We start from the raw sequence: 15,000 nt of genomic DNA on the forward strand, positions 1-15,000 counted from the left end.
CCTAAACCGCGCCAAGTACGGAAGGAACGGCGCGGAGAGGGCTCGAGACAAAGCTCGACCCTAAACCGCGCCAAGTACGGAGGGAACAGCGCGGCTAAGGGCTCGAAACAAACCCTGAACCGCGCCAAGTACGAAAGGAACGGCGCGCAGTAGGGGTTTAAAACAAAGCTGGTCCCAAAATCGCGCCAAGTACGAAAGGAACAGCGCGGTCGAGACTCGGAAGAAAAAGCTTTCAAAGTGTCGTAGCACGATGCACACTGCTGTTCGTGTGGAACAAACGTGACTACCGTGCTGTACGGTGGAGTTCTGTGCGCAAAAGCGGCGCGTGTGTTTCTAAGCACCACAGCGTTGTGTCAAAAAAGAGGTGCCTGAGAGAAACGCATGCGACTGCCGTGCTTTGCGGCATAGCACCGTGCGCAAAAACGGTGCGCATGCAAGAGGTGTCAGAGCAAGCGAACTTGTGCCACGAGCAACAGGTCACTAAAAGCCTATAGATGACGGTGTTGGAGGAAAAGAAAAATATCGAGAAAGCACTGCGGTGTGCCGTGCGTAGGGACGGGCGCGCGTGCCACATGCCGCCGAAATATGGGTGTCGGAGAAAACAGAGTGCCGCGCGTAACGAGGGGCGCGCGTGTTACAGAGAGATATGCCCAAACGCATGAAAGTGTACGCAGGTGTCCTAAGGCAGTTTTTTTTTTTTTTTTCCTCATTTTGATGTCGCCCCGGCTGACGCGGTTTTCGTTTTTCCGTGCCGCCCCGGCTGACGCAGTTTTTGCGCCGCCCCGGCTGACGCGGTTTTTGCGCCGCCCCGGCTGACGCGGTTTTCGCGCCGCCCCGGCTGACGCGGTTTTCGCGCCGCCCCGGCTGACGCGGTTCGGACTTTGCACTTTTTGGCTGTGCCTGGCTGGCGGCCCACTCACTCGATCGCCAGGTCTGTTTGCCCCGGTGGTTCCACCGCCAGGCTTAAGCGCGAACTTTTTTTGTTTGTTTTCTTTTGATTAAGCGCAAGCTTTTTTCTTTGTTTTCTTTTGATTAAGCGCGGGCTTTTTTCTTTGTTTTTTTTTTTTATTTCGCCCCGGCAGACGCGGTTTTTGCGCCGCCCCGGCTGACGCGGTTTTCGCCGCCCCGGCTGACGCAGTTCGGACTTAGCACTTTTCGGCTGTGCCTGGCTGGCGGCCCACTCACTCGATCGCCATGTCTGTTTGCCACAGTTTTCCCGGTGGTGCCGCACCCGGGCTCGCCCCGGCTGACGCAGTTTTCGCGCCGCCCCGGCTGACGCGGTTTCGTGCCGCCCCGGCAGACGCGGTTTTCGCGCCGCCCCGGCTGACGCGGTTTTTGCGTCGCCCCGGCTGACACGGTTCGGACTTTGCACTTTTCGGCTGTGCCTGGCTGGCGGCCCACTCACTCGATCGCCATGTCTGTTTGCCACAGTTTTCCCGGTGGTGCCGCACCCGGGCTCGCCCCGGCTGACGCAGTTTTCGCGCCGCCCCGGCTGACGCGGTTTCGTGCCGCCCCGGCAGACGCGGTTTTCGCGCCGCCCCGGCTGACGCGGTTTCGTGCCGCCCCGGCAGACGCAGTTCGGACTTAGCACTTTTCGGCTGTGCCTGGCTGGCGGCCCACTCACTCGATCGCCATGTCTGTTTGCCACAGTTTTCCCGGTGGTGCCGCACCCGGGCTCGCCCCGGCTGACGCAGTTTTCGCGCCGCCCCGGCTGACGCGGTTTCGTGCCGCCCCGGCAGACGCGGTTTTCGCGCCGCCCCGGCTGACGCGGTTTCGTGCCGCCCCGGCAGACGCAGTTCGGACTTAGCACTTTTCGGCTGTGCCTGGCTGGCGGCCCACTCACTCAATCGCCATGTCTGTTTGCCACAGTTTTCCCGGTGGTGCCGCACCCGGGCTCGCCCCGGCTGACGCAGTTTTCGCGCCGCCCCGGCTGACGCGGTTTCGTGCCGCCCCGGCAGACGCGGTTTTCGCGCCGCCCCGGCTGACGCGGTTTCGTGCCGCCCCGGCAGACGCAGTTCGGACTTAGCACTTTTCGGCTGTGCCTGGCTGGCGGCCCACTCACTCGATCGCCATGTCTGTTTGCCACAGTTTTCCCGGTGGTGCCGCACCCGGGCTCGCCCCGGCAGACGCGTTTTTTTTTTTTCTTTCGCCCCGGCTGACGCAGTTTTCGCGCCGCCCCGGCTGACGCGGTTTCGTGCCGCCCCGGCAGACGCGGTTTTTTGCGCCGCCCCGGCTGACGCGGTTTTTGCCGCCCCGGCTGACGCAGTTCGGACTTAGCACTTTTCGGCTGTGCCTGGCTGGCGGCCCACTCACTCGATCGCCATGTCTGTTTGCCACAGTTTTCCCGGTGGTGCCGCACCCGGGCTCGCCCCGGCTGACGCAGTTTTCGCGCCGCCCCGGCTGACGCGGTTTCGTGCCGCCCCGGCAGACGCGGTTTTCGCGCCGCCCCGGCTGACGCGGTTTCGTGCCGCCCCGGCAGACGCAGTTCGGACTTAGCACTTTTCGGCTGTGCCTGGCTGGCGGCCCACTCACTCGATCGCCATGTCTGTTTGCCACAGTTTTCCCGGTGGTGCCGCACCCGGGCTCGCCCCGGCTGACGCAGTTTTCGCGCCGCCCCGGCTGACGCGGTTTCGTGCCGCCCCGGCAGACGCGGTTTTCGCGCCGCCCCGGCTGACGCGGTTTCGTGCCGCCCCGGCAGACGCAGTTCGGACTTAGCACTTTTCGGCTGTGCCTGGCTGGCGGCCCACTCACTCGATCGCCATGTCTGTTTGCCACAGTTTTCCCGGTGGTGCCGCACCCGGGCTCGCCCCGGCAGACGCGTTTTTTTTTTTCTTTCGCCCCGGCTGACGCAGTTTTCGCGCCGCCCCGGCTGACGCGGTTTCGTGCCGCCCCGGCAGACGCGGTTTTTTTGCACCGCCCCGGCTGACGCGGTTTTTGCCGCCCCGGCTGACGCAGTTCGGACTTGGCACTTTTTGGCTGAGCCTGGCTGGTGGCCCACTCACTCGATCGCCATGTCTGTTAGCCACAGTTTTCCCGGTGGTGCCGCACCCGGGCTCGCCCCGGCTGACGCAGTTTTCGCGCCGCCCCGGCAGACGCGGTTTTCGCGCCGCCCCGGCTGACGCGGTTTTTGCCGCCCCGGCTGACGCAGTTCGGACTTGGCACTTTTTGGGCTGAGCCTGGCTGGCGGCCCACTCACTCGATCGCCATGTCTGTTTGCCACAGTCTTCCCGGTGGTGCCGCACCCGGGCTCGCCCCGGCAGACGCGTTTTTTTTTTCTTTCGCCCCGGCAGACGTGGTTCCCCCCCCCCCCCCTTTTCGCTCGCCCCGGCTGACGAGGTTTTCGCGCCGCCCCGGCTGACGCAGTTTTCGCGCCGCCCCGGCTGACGCGGTTTCGTGCCGCCCCGGCTGACGCGGTTTTCGCGCCGCCCCGGCTGACGCGGTTTTTGCGTCGCCCCGGCTGACACGGTTCGGACTTTGCACTTTTCGGCTGTGCCTGGCTGGCGGCCCACTCACTCGATCGCCATGTCTGTTTGCCACAGTTTTCCCGGTGGTGCCGCACCCGGGCTCGCCCCGGCTGACGCAGTTTTCGCGCCGCCCCGGCTGACGCGGTTTCGTGCCGCCCCGGCAGACGCGGTTTTCGCGCCGCCCCGGCTGACGCGGTTTCGTGCCGCCCCGGCAGACGCAGTTCGGACTTAGCACTTTTCGGCTGTGCCTGGCTGGCGGCCCACTCACTCGATCGCCATGTCTGTTTGCCACAGTTTTCCCGGTGGTGCCGCACCCGGGCTCGCCCCGGCTGACGCAGTTTTCGCGCCGCCCCGGCTGACGCGGTTTCGTGCCGCCCCGGCAGACGCGGTTTTCGCGCCGCCCCGGCTGACGCGGTTTCGTGCCGCCCCGGCAGACGCAGTTCGGACTTAGCACTTTTCGGCTGTGCCTGGCTGGCGGCCCACTCACTCGATCGCCATGTCTGTTTGCCACAGTTTTCCCGGTGGTGCCGCACCCGGGCTCGCCCCGGCAGACGCGTTTTTTTTTTTTCTTTCGCCCCGGCTGACGCAGTTTTCGCGCCGCCCCGGCTGACGCGGTTTCGTGCCGCCCCGGCAGACGCGGTTTTTTGCGCCGCCCCGGCTGACGCGGTTTTTGCCGCCCCGGCTGACGCAGTTCGGACTTAGCACTTTTCGGCTGTGCCTGGCTGGCGGCCCACTCACTCGATCGCCATGTCTGTTTGCCACAGTTTTCCCGGTGGTGCCGCACCCGGGCTCGCCCCGGCTGACGCAGTTTTCGCGCCGCCCCGGCTGACGCGGTTTCGTGCCGCCCCGGCAGACGCGGTTTTCGCGCCGCCCCGGCTGACGCGGTTTCGTGCCGCCCCGGCAGACGCAGTTCGGACTTAGCACTTTTCGGCTGTGCCTGGCTGGCGGCCCACTCACTCGATCGCCATGTCTGTTTGCCACAGTTTTCCCGGTGGTGCCGCACCCGGGCTCGCCCCGGCAGACGCGTTTTTTTTTTTTCTTTCGCCCCGGCTGACGCAGTTTTCGCGCCGCCCCGGCTGACGCGGTTTCGTGCCGCCCCGGCAGACGCGGTTTTTTGCGCCGCCCCGGCTGACGCGGTTTTTGCCGCCCCGGCTGACGCAGTTCGGACTTAGCACTTTTCGGCTGTGCCTGGCTGGCGGCCCACTCACTCGATCGCCATGTCTGTTTGCCACAGTTTTCCCGGTGGTGCCGCACCCGGGCTCGCCCCGGCTGACGCAGTTTTCGCGCCGCCCCGGCTGACGCGGTTTCGTGCCGCCCCGGCAGACGCGGTTTTCGCGCCGCCCCGGCTGACGCGGTTTCGTGCCGCCCCGGCAGACGCAGTTCGGACTTAGCACTTTTCGGCTGTGCCTGGCTGGCGGCCCACTCACTCGATCGCCATGTCTGTTTGCCACAGTTTTCCCGGTGGTGCCGCACCCGGGCTCGCCCCGGCTGACGCAGTTTTCGCGCCGCCCCGGCTGACGCGGTTTCGTGCCGCCCCGGCAGACGCGGTTTTCGCGCCGCCCCGGCTGACGCGGTTTCGTGCCGCCCCGGCAGACGCAGTTCGGACTTAGCACTTTTCGGCTGTGCCTGGCTGGCGGCCCACTCACTCGATCGCCATGTCTGTTTGCCACAGTTTTCCCGGTGGTGCCGCACCCGGGCTCGCCCCGGCAGACGCGTTTTTTTTTTTCTTTCGCCCCGGCTGACGCAGTTTTCGCGCCGCCCCGGCTGACGCGGTTTCGTGCCGCCCCGGCTGACGCGGTTTTCGCGCCGCCCCGGCTGACGCGGTTTTTGCGTCGCCCCGGCTGACACGGTTCGGACTTTGCACTTTTCGGCTGTGCCTGGCTGGCGGCCCACTCACTCGATCGCCATGTCTGTTTGCCACAGTTTTCCCGGTGGTGCCGCACCCGGGCTTGCCCCGGCAGACGCGTTTTTTTTTTTTCTTTTCGCCCCGGCTGACGCAGTTTTCGCCCCGCCCCGGCTGACGCGGTTTCGTGCCGCCCCGGCAGACGCGGTTTTTTGCGCCGCCCCGGCTGACGCGGTTTTTGCCGCCCCGGCTGACGCAGTTCGGACTTTGCACTTTTTGGCTGAGCCTGGCTGGCGGCCCACTCACTCGATCGCCATGTCTGTTTGCCACAGTTTTCCCGGTGGTGCCGCACCCGGGCTCGCCCCGGCAGACGCGTTTTTTTTTTTCCTTCGCCCCGGCAGACGTGGTTCCCCCCCCCCCCCTCCGTCTTTCTTTTTGTTTTTTTTTTCGCCGCGGCTGAAGTGGATTTTTCGGTGCCTCGACGCCCCGGTAGTCGCGGTTTTTCCGTTTCCGCACGGCCCCGGCTGACGCTGCTCGGTCACAGTCGCCTTTTGTGAGGATTGCAGACTTCTTGAGCGCGGGTGTTTTTTTTTTGTTGTTGTTGTTGTTTTATTACGCATTCGCTCCAGCAGACGCTGTTTAGACTTTTTGTTTCCTCTTTTATCCTGCGACGAGGTGACGAGGTTTATTCGGTGCCCCGCCGCCCCGGCTGAAGTGATTTTTCCTGTCCCGTGCCGCCCCGGCTGACGCGGTTGGGACTTCGCGTTTGTTCGGCCGCCACGGGTTTTGGCGCACTCGCTCGGTTGCTTGTTGTTGCCACTTGTTGCGAACCCAGGTTTCTTGAGCGAGCGCGGGCGTTTTTTCTTCCTTTCTTTCTTTGTTCTATGTGTTAGCGAATCGGCCTTTAATATCATACGAGGACTCACAACCAACAATTTTCAGTTTGAAGTGTAAAAAATCTGCAGGTGTTGACGTAACTGACTTGCCCCGTACCCTTGAGTACATCCATGAAGTTCTCGTAGTACTACTAAATCGCATTATTCCAAGTGGAGAAATTCCCATAAACTTGCAAACCTCTACACGAAAATCGGTGCGCGTGATAAAGTTGAAAATTATCGTCCGATATCAAATGTGCCTTCTATAACACAAATTCTAGGAAAAAAAAAAAAAAACACTTGTTCGCCGTTCTCTGCGCCGTGACTGGCAGCACTCCGGCGAAGCGAAACGGGGTCGATTCGAGCACGATATCGGCGTCTTTCGACGTGCTCGCCGGCGACCGTCGCACGAGTACGTCGCACGAGCGCGTCTGCCGGGGCGCCGTTTGCGAAGCCGACGCAAAAGTGGGAACCGCCGCTCGGATGATCGCCGCTTTCGGCAGAGTGAGTGTTGGCACTCCGGGGAAGCGAAACAGCGTGAATGCGCCCACGAAATCGGCGTATTTTGAAGTGCCCGCCGGCGACCGTCGCACGAGTACGGTAAACCGCGTCAGCCGGGGCGTAGTTCGGGACGCCGACGAAAAAGTGGGAAGCGCAACTCGGATCTTCGCCGTTTTTGCAGGAGTGAGTGGCGGCCCTCCTGCGAGACCAAGAAGCATCGATTCGTGCACGAATTCGGCGCCTTTCGACGTGATCGCCGGCGACCGTCGCTCGAGTAGGGCAAACCGCGTCTGCCGGGGCGGGCTTCGGGACGCCGATGCGAAAGTGGGAAACGCTGCTCGGATGTTCGCCGTTTTTGGCCGAGTGAGTGCTGGCACTCGGGCGAAGCCAAACGGGGCCGATTACGGCACGATATCGGCGTCTTTCGACGTGCCCGGCGGCGACCGTCGCACGAGTACGGTAAACCGCGTCAGCCCGGGCGGAGTTCGGGACGCCGATGCGAAAGTGGAGAACGCCGCTCGGATCTTCGCCGTTTTTGGAGGAGTGAGTGGCGGCACTCCGGAGAAGCCAAGGAGCGCCAATTAGCGCACGATATCGGCGTCTTTCGACGCGCTCGCCGGCGACCGTCGAACGAGTAGGGCAAACCGCGTCTGCCGGGGCGGGGTTTACGACGCCGACGCAAAAGTGGGAACCGCCGCTCGGATGTTGGCCGTTTTTGGCAGAGTGAGTGCTGGCACACCGGCGACGCGAAAGAGCGCGAAAGCGCCCACGAAAGTGGCGTATTTGGACGTGCTTGACGGCGACCGCTGCAGGAGTACGAAAAACCACGTCAGCCGGGGCGAGCGACCCACGGCGGTCTGGGTGCTTATCGCTGCTATTATAGGGGCACCCCGGCAGACGCAGAAAAAAAAAATTTTTTTTCGACCTTCTTTTTTGCTGGTCGAGCTCGGGTAACCCAGGTCGCAATGGGAGCCGCGCACGAAAGCGGCGTCGCGAGACGCGTTCGCGGTCGCTAGTCGCACGAGCTCGGCAACCGCGTCAGCCGGCGCGGAGTTCGGGATGCCGACGGCTAAGTGGGTACCGCTGCTCGGATGTTCGCCGTTTTTGGCCGAGTGAGTGCTGGCACTCCGGCGAAGCGAAACGGGGCCGATTCGGGCACGATATCGGCGTATTTCGACGTGCTCGCCGGCGACCGTCGCACGAGTACGGCAAAGCGCGTCTGCCGGGGCGAGGTTTGCGATGCCGACGAAAAAGTGGGAAGCGCCGCTCGGATCTTCGCCGTTTTTGCAGGAGTGAGTGGCGGCCCTCCTGCGAGACCAAGAAGCATCGACTCGCGCACGATATCGGTGTCTTTCGACGTGCCCGCCGGCCACCGCCGCACGAGTACGGCAAACCGCGTATGCCGGGGCGGGGTTGGCGACGCCGACGCAAAAGTGGGAACCGCCACTAGGATGTTCGCCGTTTTTGGCAGAGTGAGTGCTGGCACACCGGCGACGCGAAAGAGCGCGAAAGCGCCCACGAAAGTGGCGTATTTGGACGTGCTTGACGGCGACCGCTGCAGGAGTACGAAAAACCACGTCAGCCGGGGCGAGCGACCCACGGCGGTCTGGGTGCTTATCGCTGCTATTATAGGGGCACCCCGGCAGACGCAGAAAAAAAAAATTTTTTTTCGACCTTCTTTTTTGCTGGTCGAGCTCGGGTAACCCAGGTCGCAATGGGAGCCGCGCACGAAAGCGGCGTCGCGAGACGCGTTCGCGGTCGCTAGTCGCACGAGCTCGGCAACCGCGTCAGCCGGCGCGGAGTTCGGGATGCCGACGGCTAAGTGGGTACCGCTGCTCGGATGTTCGCCGTTTTTGGCCGAGTGAGTGCTGGCACTCCGGCGAAGCGAAACGGGGCCGATTCGGGCACGATATCGGCGTATTTCGACGTGCTCGCCGGCGACCGTCGCACGAGTACGGCAAAGCGCGTCTGCCGGGGCGAGGTTTGCGATGCCGACGAAAAAGTGGGAAGCGCCGCTCGGATCTTCGCCGTTTTTGCAGGAGTGAGTGGCGGCCCTCCTGCGAGACCAAGAAGCATCGACTCGCGCACGATATCGGTGTCTTTCGACGTGCCCGCCGGCCACCGCCGCACGAGTACGGCAAACCGCGTATGCCGGGGCGGGGTTGGCGACGCCGACGCAAAAGTGGGAACCGCCACTAGGATGTTCGCCGTTTTTGGCAGAGTGAGTGCTGGCACTCCGGCGAAGCGAAAGAGCGCGAATGCGCCCACGAAAGTGGCGTGTTTGGACGTGCTTGACGACGACCACCGCAGGAAAACGAAAAACCACGTCAGCCGGGGCGAGCGACCCATGGCGGTCTGGGTGCTTATCGCTGCTATTATAGGGGCACCCCGGCAGACGCAAAAAAAAAAAAAATTTTTTTTCGACATTCTTTCTTGCTCGTCGACCTCGGGTGACCCAGGTCGCAGTGGGAGCCGCGCACGAAAGCGGCGTCGCGAGACGGCTTCGCGGTCGCTAGTCGCACGAGCTCGGCAACCGCGTCTGCCGGGGCGGAGTTCGGGACGCCGACGGCTAAGTGGGAACCGCCGCTCGGATGTTCGCCGTTTGTGGCCGAGTGAGTGCTGGCACTCCGGCGAAGCCAAACGGGGCCGATTCCGGCACGATATCGGCGTCTTTCTACGTGCTCGCCGGCGACCGTCGCACGAGTACGGCAAAGTGCGTCTGCCGGGGCGGGGTTTGCGACGCGTACGCAATAGTGAGAACCGTCGCTCGGATGTTCGTCGTCTTTCGCCGAGCCAGTGCTGGCACTCCGGCGAAGCCGAGCGGAGCCGATTCGGGCACGATATCGGCGTCTTTCCACGTGCTCGCCGGCGACCGTCGCACGAGTACGGTAAACCGCGTCAGCCGGGGCGGAGTTCGGGACGCCGATGCGAAAGTGGGAAGCGCCGCTCGGATCTTCGCCGTTTTTGGAGGAGTCAGTGGCGGCACTCCGGTGAAGCCAAGGTGCGCCAATTCGCGCACGATATCGGCGTCTTTCGACGTGCCCGCCGGCCACCGTCGCACGAGTACGGCAAACCTCGTCTGCCGGGGCGGGGTTTGCGACGCCGACGCAAAAGTGGGAACCGCCGCTCGGATGTTCGCCGTTTTTGGCAGAGTGAGTGCTGGCACTCCGGCGAAGCGAAAGAGCGTGAATGCGCCCACGAAAGTAGCGTATTTGGACGTGCTTGACGGCGACCGCCGCAGGAGTACGAAAAACCACGTCAGCCGGGGCGAGCGACCCACGGCGGTCTGGGTGCTTATCGCTGCTATTATAGGGGCACCCCGGCAGACGCAGAAAGAAAAAAAAAAAAAAATGGGGACATGGCGTGCGTCACCGTGCGGCTTCGCAGCGTTGCCGAAGTCGCCGAGCCCTTCGACTGAGCCGAACGGCGGACAGGGAACGTTGGTCGGCCGTTCTAACCTGTCGGTGCCACGCCGAGACGTCGTTAAGGAAAACCGCGTCGTGGGCCTCTACGACGCCGTCGAGTCGTTGTACGTTTGGTGTCCAGCGTGTCGGCGGCGAGTAGCGGACACGTCGTTCACGACTTCGGTCTTTCGCAGTCGACGCGAACTTGCGGAGAGTCGTGGTGCCTCACGTTTTCGGCAGAAACCGCGGCGGAATTTTCCCGTGCGTGCGCGCACGACCTCGGTGCTGTGCCGTCAGCGTAGTGTTGCACAAACTCGTGGCCTACCCAAGGTGCGGTACGTTTGCGGCCGTATCCTCGGTGGGAATTTCGTGAGTAGGGTCGCAAATTCTACGACCTCGGCGGGTTTGAGAGCGACGTAGACTTGTGGCACGCTCAACGTGCCACACGTTTCGGGGCACACCCGCGGTGAAATTTTCTCGAGTACGCTCGTATTAGTGCCCAAGGAGGTCTGGGTACTTATCGCTGCTATTATGTGGGGGTTCTCGTGAGCGGCGTACGCGAAAGCGACCGGGTGTCTGATATGCGGCGGGCTTCGGCCTCGTCAAGCGTGTCCTCGGGTCTGCTCCAGGGGAATCCACGGCAGTCGTCTGCAGCCTCATCCGCTTGATGCGTTAGGGGCTGGTTGTCGGACGGTGCCGTTTTACCACGATATCGAGGTGTGTTCCGTGTCGTCCTCGGGCGATTCAGATGCGAAAGCGCCGAAGACGCGGGCGTGACCCGTCGTCTGGCGGCTTTGCAGTCTCGGCTCCGTTGCTAGTTCCGGCCGGTCCACCGACAGTGCAGCGGGCTTGGGCAACCCGCACGGCGCGACCGAGTCGATGCAACGAAAAAGAGCGAGCATGAACGTGCTTCTTGCCGCACGGCTCCCACTCGTCTTTCGGGAAGGTTGTGCCGTAGCGAGCTCGAACGCCGTCATCTCGGAGTGCAAAATAAGCGTGTTGGGGCGCCTGAAGGTGGCCTCCGCCGCACACAGACTGCGTCCGGCCCGCCGAAGGCGAGGACGGACGCGCAGTCGAACGATTACCTGGTTGATCCTGCCAGTAATCATATGCTTGTCTCAAAGATTAAGCCATGCATGTCTAAGTACATGCCGAAATAAGGCGAAACCGCGAATGGCTCATTAAATCAGTTATGGTTCCTTAGATCGTTTCTTCCTACTTGGATAACTGTGGCAATTCTAGAGCTAATACATGCAGTGAGCCTGGAGCCCTTTGGGTAACGGGTGCTTTTATTAGACCAAGATCGATCGGGTTTCGGCCCGTATTGTGTGGTGACTCTGGATAACTTTGTGCTGATCGCATGGCCACGAGCCGGCGACGTTTCTTTCAAGTGTCTGCCTTATCAACTTTCGATGGTAGGTTACTTGCTTACCATGGTTGTTACGGGTAACGGAGAATCAGGGTTCGATTCCGGAGAGGGAGCCTGAGAAACGGCTACCACATCCAAGGAAGGCAGCAGGCGCGCAAATTACCCACTCCCGGCACGGGGAGGTAGTGACGAAAAATAACAATACGGGACTCTTTTGAGGCCCCGTAATTGAAATGAGTACACTCTAAATCCTTTAACGAGGATCAATTGGAGGGCAAGTCTGGTGCCAGCAGCCGCGGTAATTCCAGCTCCAATAGCGTATACTAAAGCTGCTGCGGTTAAAAAGCTCGTAGTTGGATCTCAGTTCCAGACGAGTAGTGCATCTACCCGATGCGACGGCTCGGACTGAACATCATGCCGGTTCTTTCTTGGTGCACTTCATTGTGTGCCTCGAGATGGCCGGTGCTTTTACTTTGAAAAAATTAGAGTGCTCAACGCAGGCGAGTCGCCTGAATAAACTTGCATGGAATAATAGAACAAGACCTCGTTTCTGTTCTGTTGGTTTTTGGAATACGAGGTAATGATTAAGAGGGACGGACGGGGGCATTCGTATTGCGGCGCTAGAGGTGAAATTCTTGGACCGTCGCAAGACGAACTACTGCGAAAGCATTTGCCAAGAATGTTTTCATTGATCAAGAACGAAAGTCAGAGGTTCGAAGGCGATCAGATACCGCCCTAGTTCTGACCATAAACGATGCCAACCAGCGATCCGCCTGAGTTACTCAAATGACTCGGCGGGCAGCTTCCGGGAAACCAAAGTATTTGGGTTCCGGGGGAAGTATGGTTGCAAAGCTGAAACTTAAAGGAATTGACGGAAGGGCACCACCAGGAGTGGAGCCTGCGGCTTAATTTGACTCAACACGGGAAAACTTACCCGGCCCGGACACTGGGAGGATTGACAGATTGAGAGCTCTTTCTTGATTCGGTGGATGGTGGTGCATGGCCGTTCTTAGTTGGTGGAGCGATTTGTCTGGTTAATTCCGATAACGAACGAGACTCTAGCCTATTAAATAGGTGCGGGGTTCCCAGCACCTTACAACCTTCTTAGAGGGACAAGCGGCTCCTAGCCGCACGAAACAGAGCAATAACAGGTCTGTGATGCCCTTAGATGTCCGGGGCCGCACGCGCGCTACACTGAAGGAAGCAGCGTGTCTTTATCCCTGTCTGAAAAGACTGGGTAACCCGTGGAACTTCTTTCGTGATTGGGATAGGGGCTTGCAATTGTTCCCCTTGAACGAGGAATTCCCAGTAAGCGCGAGTCATAAGCTCGCGTTGATTACGTCCCTGCCCTTTGTACACACCGCCCGTCGCTACTACCGATTGAATGATTTAGTGAGGTCTTCGGACCGATGTCCGGCGCGGCCTTTCGGTTGCGCCGGTCTGTTGGAAAGATGACCAAACTTGATCATTTAGAGGAAGTAAAAGTCGTAACAAGGTTTCCGTAGGTGAACCTGCGGAAGGATCATTAACGGATTGTGAAGGGTGAGCGCCTCAGCTGCGTCTGCGCCCGACACTTTCTGCCGCTGACCCCGTTTGGACGCGGGGTCGGCTTTTCCCCACGGGGCTGCCTGAATGTGGAGCGGCACCCCGTGACAAATTGTTGCGCCCAGCGGACGCCAACACCGCGACCTTGGACGGTCGGCCAGGTGGCGGACGCGGGTACAAACGGCGCAACGCACTCATAGGTCGGCTTTCGACCCGCCACTGCACCGTGGCTCGAAGCGCTCGAAATGCGCGACCCGACCGCTGCGGGACCGCCTAGTACTGTAAACAGGAGCGGCGGAGCGCGAACGGCGAGTCGTGGTTACGTCGGTAGAAGGCGAGGCTGCGCGTTCCCGAAACGCCAGCCGAGTGCCCTCCCGACCGTTCGAGCGTGCAAGAACGAGACCCGACAATCGCGCGGCGACTGCCAAGTACGAGAGGAACGGCACAAGCGTCGGCGGTCGGTCAAGGAACTGGCGATGTGACGGGTCCGCTGTGCACCAGTGCATACCGTCCCGCCGTCCGCGGCAAGCGCCTCCGCGTCCTCGGGTGACGGAGGCTGCCGGTCGGTTCTTGCAGGCGAGGGATCTCGCTGGCACCGGTTCGCGTTGACGCGCGGCCGGTCATGGCACGGCGATGCGACGGCCGAGGTGCGCAGTACTCGATGGAGGAACCGCACGCTCCGATGACCGTCCCGCCCTCCGCGGCGTATGCGTACCGACCGTAATGGTTGCAGCAGCGCCGGCCGGCTTTTGAATTCGCCACACGAAACACGGTGCGAGATCGCGGTTAGGGGAGCGTCGACGTTGCCAGGCGTTTTGCTTGCTGCCGAGGGAAAGGCGGCACGGCCACGTCGCGCTCGTCGCGATTAGCGGGTCTGCGCGCTTTGGGAAGGTGCCGCAACGACTTGCCGAAAGAGGAAGCACGGAAGAACGAGGGACTTGGACGTCCCGACAATTGAACGCACTTGCGGCCAGGCCCTTGCTGGCTTCGTTCTTCCGCCTCGAGTAGGCTCGTACGCGGCTCCGGCGCCGAAAGTGGTCCTTGGCACCGACTTCGGTGGACGTGGGAAGTGCCGCGCAAGTACGGCGCGCCTGGCTCCACCTGTTGGCTAAAGTAGGCAGCCGGATCGGCATTTTGGTGTGCGGTGGCAAACCGTGGATGCGAAAAAAGCTTGTGCGATTTCGTGGAACAAAAAGCGGGGGTCCCCCTTTTTATGCGGAGGAGACCGACCCGCCTGCCGTGGTGAACCGCGACGCCACGGTAAAAACGGGAGAGGCTTGTCGATGGGACCGTGCATCCCGCGCTCCACGGAGGCCGGGAGGCGGCCGCCCGAGGAAATGTGTAGCCGTCGAGGCCCGCATCTGCGTGCACTCTTATCCAAATGGGTGTACCGCAGGCATTTTCTGGTTAGGCGGGCCAATGAGAGCGAGCACACAACGATACCTACGGGTCCGGCTTGGAGAACCGGCTTCGACGCCTCCCGAGTATTTATAGAGGGGTGGACCACGAAAGCACTCGCAAGTAGCGAAAGCGAAACGCCGTCCGAAACACACCGTTTGCTCGATTTGCGGCAGCCGAAAAAGGCGCGGCAGAGTTTTGGAGTCCAAGCGTGCGCTGAAAAGCGCCCTTCTTGGCCACTGTTTGGCCGAGTGCCAGAAACGTTTGGTTTTGACTGTACGGAATTGAACAAACACTTTTTCACGACTCTAAGCGGTGGATCACTCGGTTCTCGAGTCGATGAAGAACGCAGCCAGCTGCGAGACTTGGTGTGAATTGCAGGACACACTGAGCACTGATTCTTTGAACGCACATTGCGGCCTTGGGTCTTCCCTTGGCTTCGTCTGTCTGAGGGTCGGATCACATATCAAGAGAGCCTTCGGCGCACAAGGGAACGTGAGCCGTCGACTCGTTTTGACCGCGTCGGCAACACGGACAGCACGCTGAACACCTCACAGCGAGCGCCAACAGCGGCCACTCAAGGGCGAGACGGTGGCGACCG

The 15,000-nt window shown here is 61.6% G+C and overlaps 2 non-coding genes across 2 annotated transcripts; both read left to right on the plus strand.

The window, feature by feature from the left end:
* The first annotated feature begins 11,169 nt into the window (after positions 1–11,169).
* Positions 11,170–12,984, plus strand: LOC142793967 (small subunit ribosomal RNA). The gene has a single exon (XR_012891968.1). It is a non-coding gene; the product is annotated as a small subunit ribosomal RNA (ribosomal RNA).
* Positions 12,985–14,703: 1,719 nt separating this feature from the next.
* Positions 14,704–14,856, plus strand: LOC142793972 (5.8S ribosomal RNA). Its single transcript, XR_012891973.1, has one exon. It is a non-coding gene; the product is annotated as a 5.8S ribosomal RNA (ribosomal RNA).
* Positions 14,857–15,000: the final 144 nt, after the last annotated feature.

The sequence above is a fragment of the Rhipicephalus microplus genome, unplaced genomic scaffold, assembly GCF_043290135.1.
Source record: "Rhipicephalus microplus isolate Deutch F79 unplaced genomic scaffold, USDA_Rmic scaffold_355, whole genome shotgun sequence".
Classification (NCBI taxonomy): Eukaryota; Metazoa; Arthropoda; class Arachnida; order Ixodida; family Ixodidae; genus Rhipicephalus; species Rhipicephalus microplus.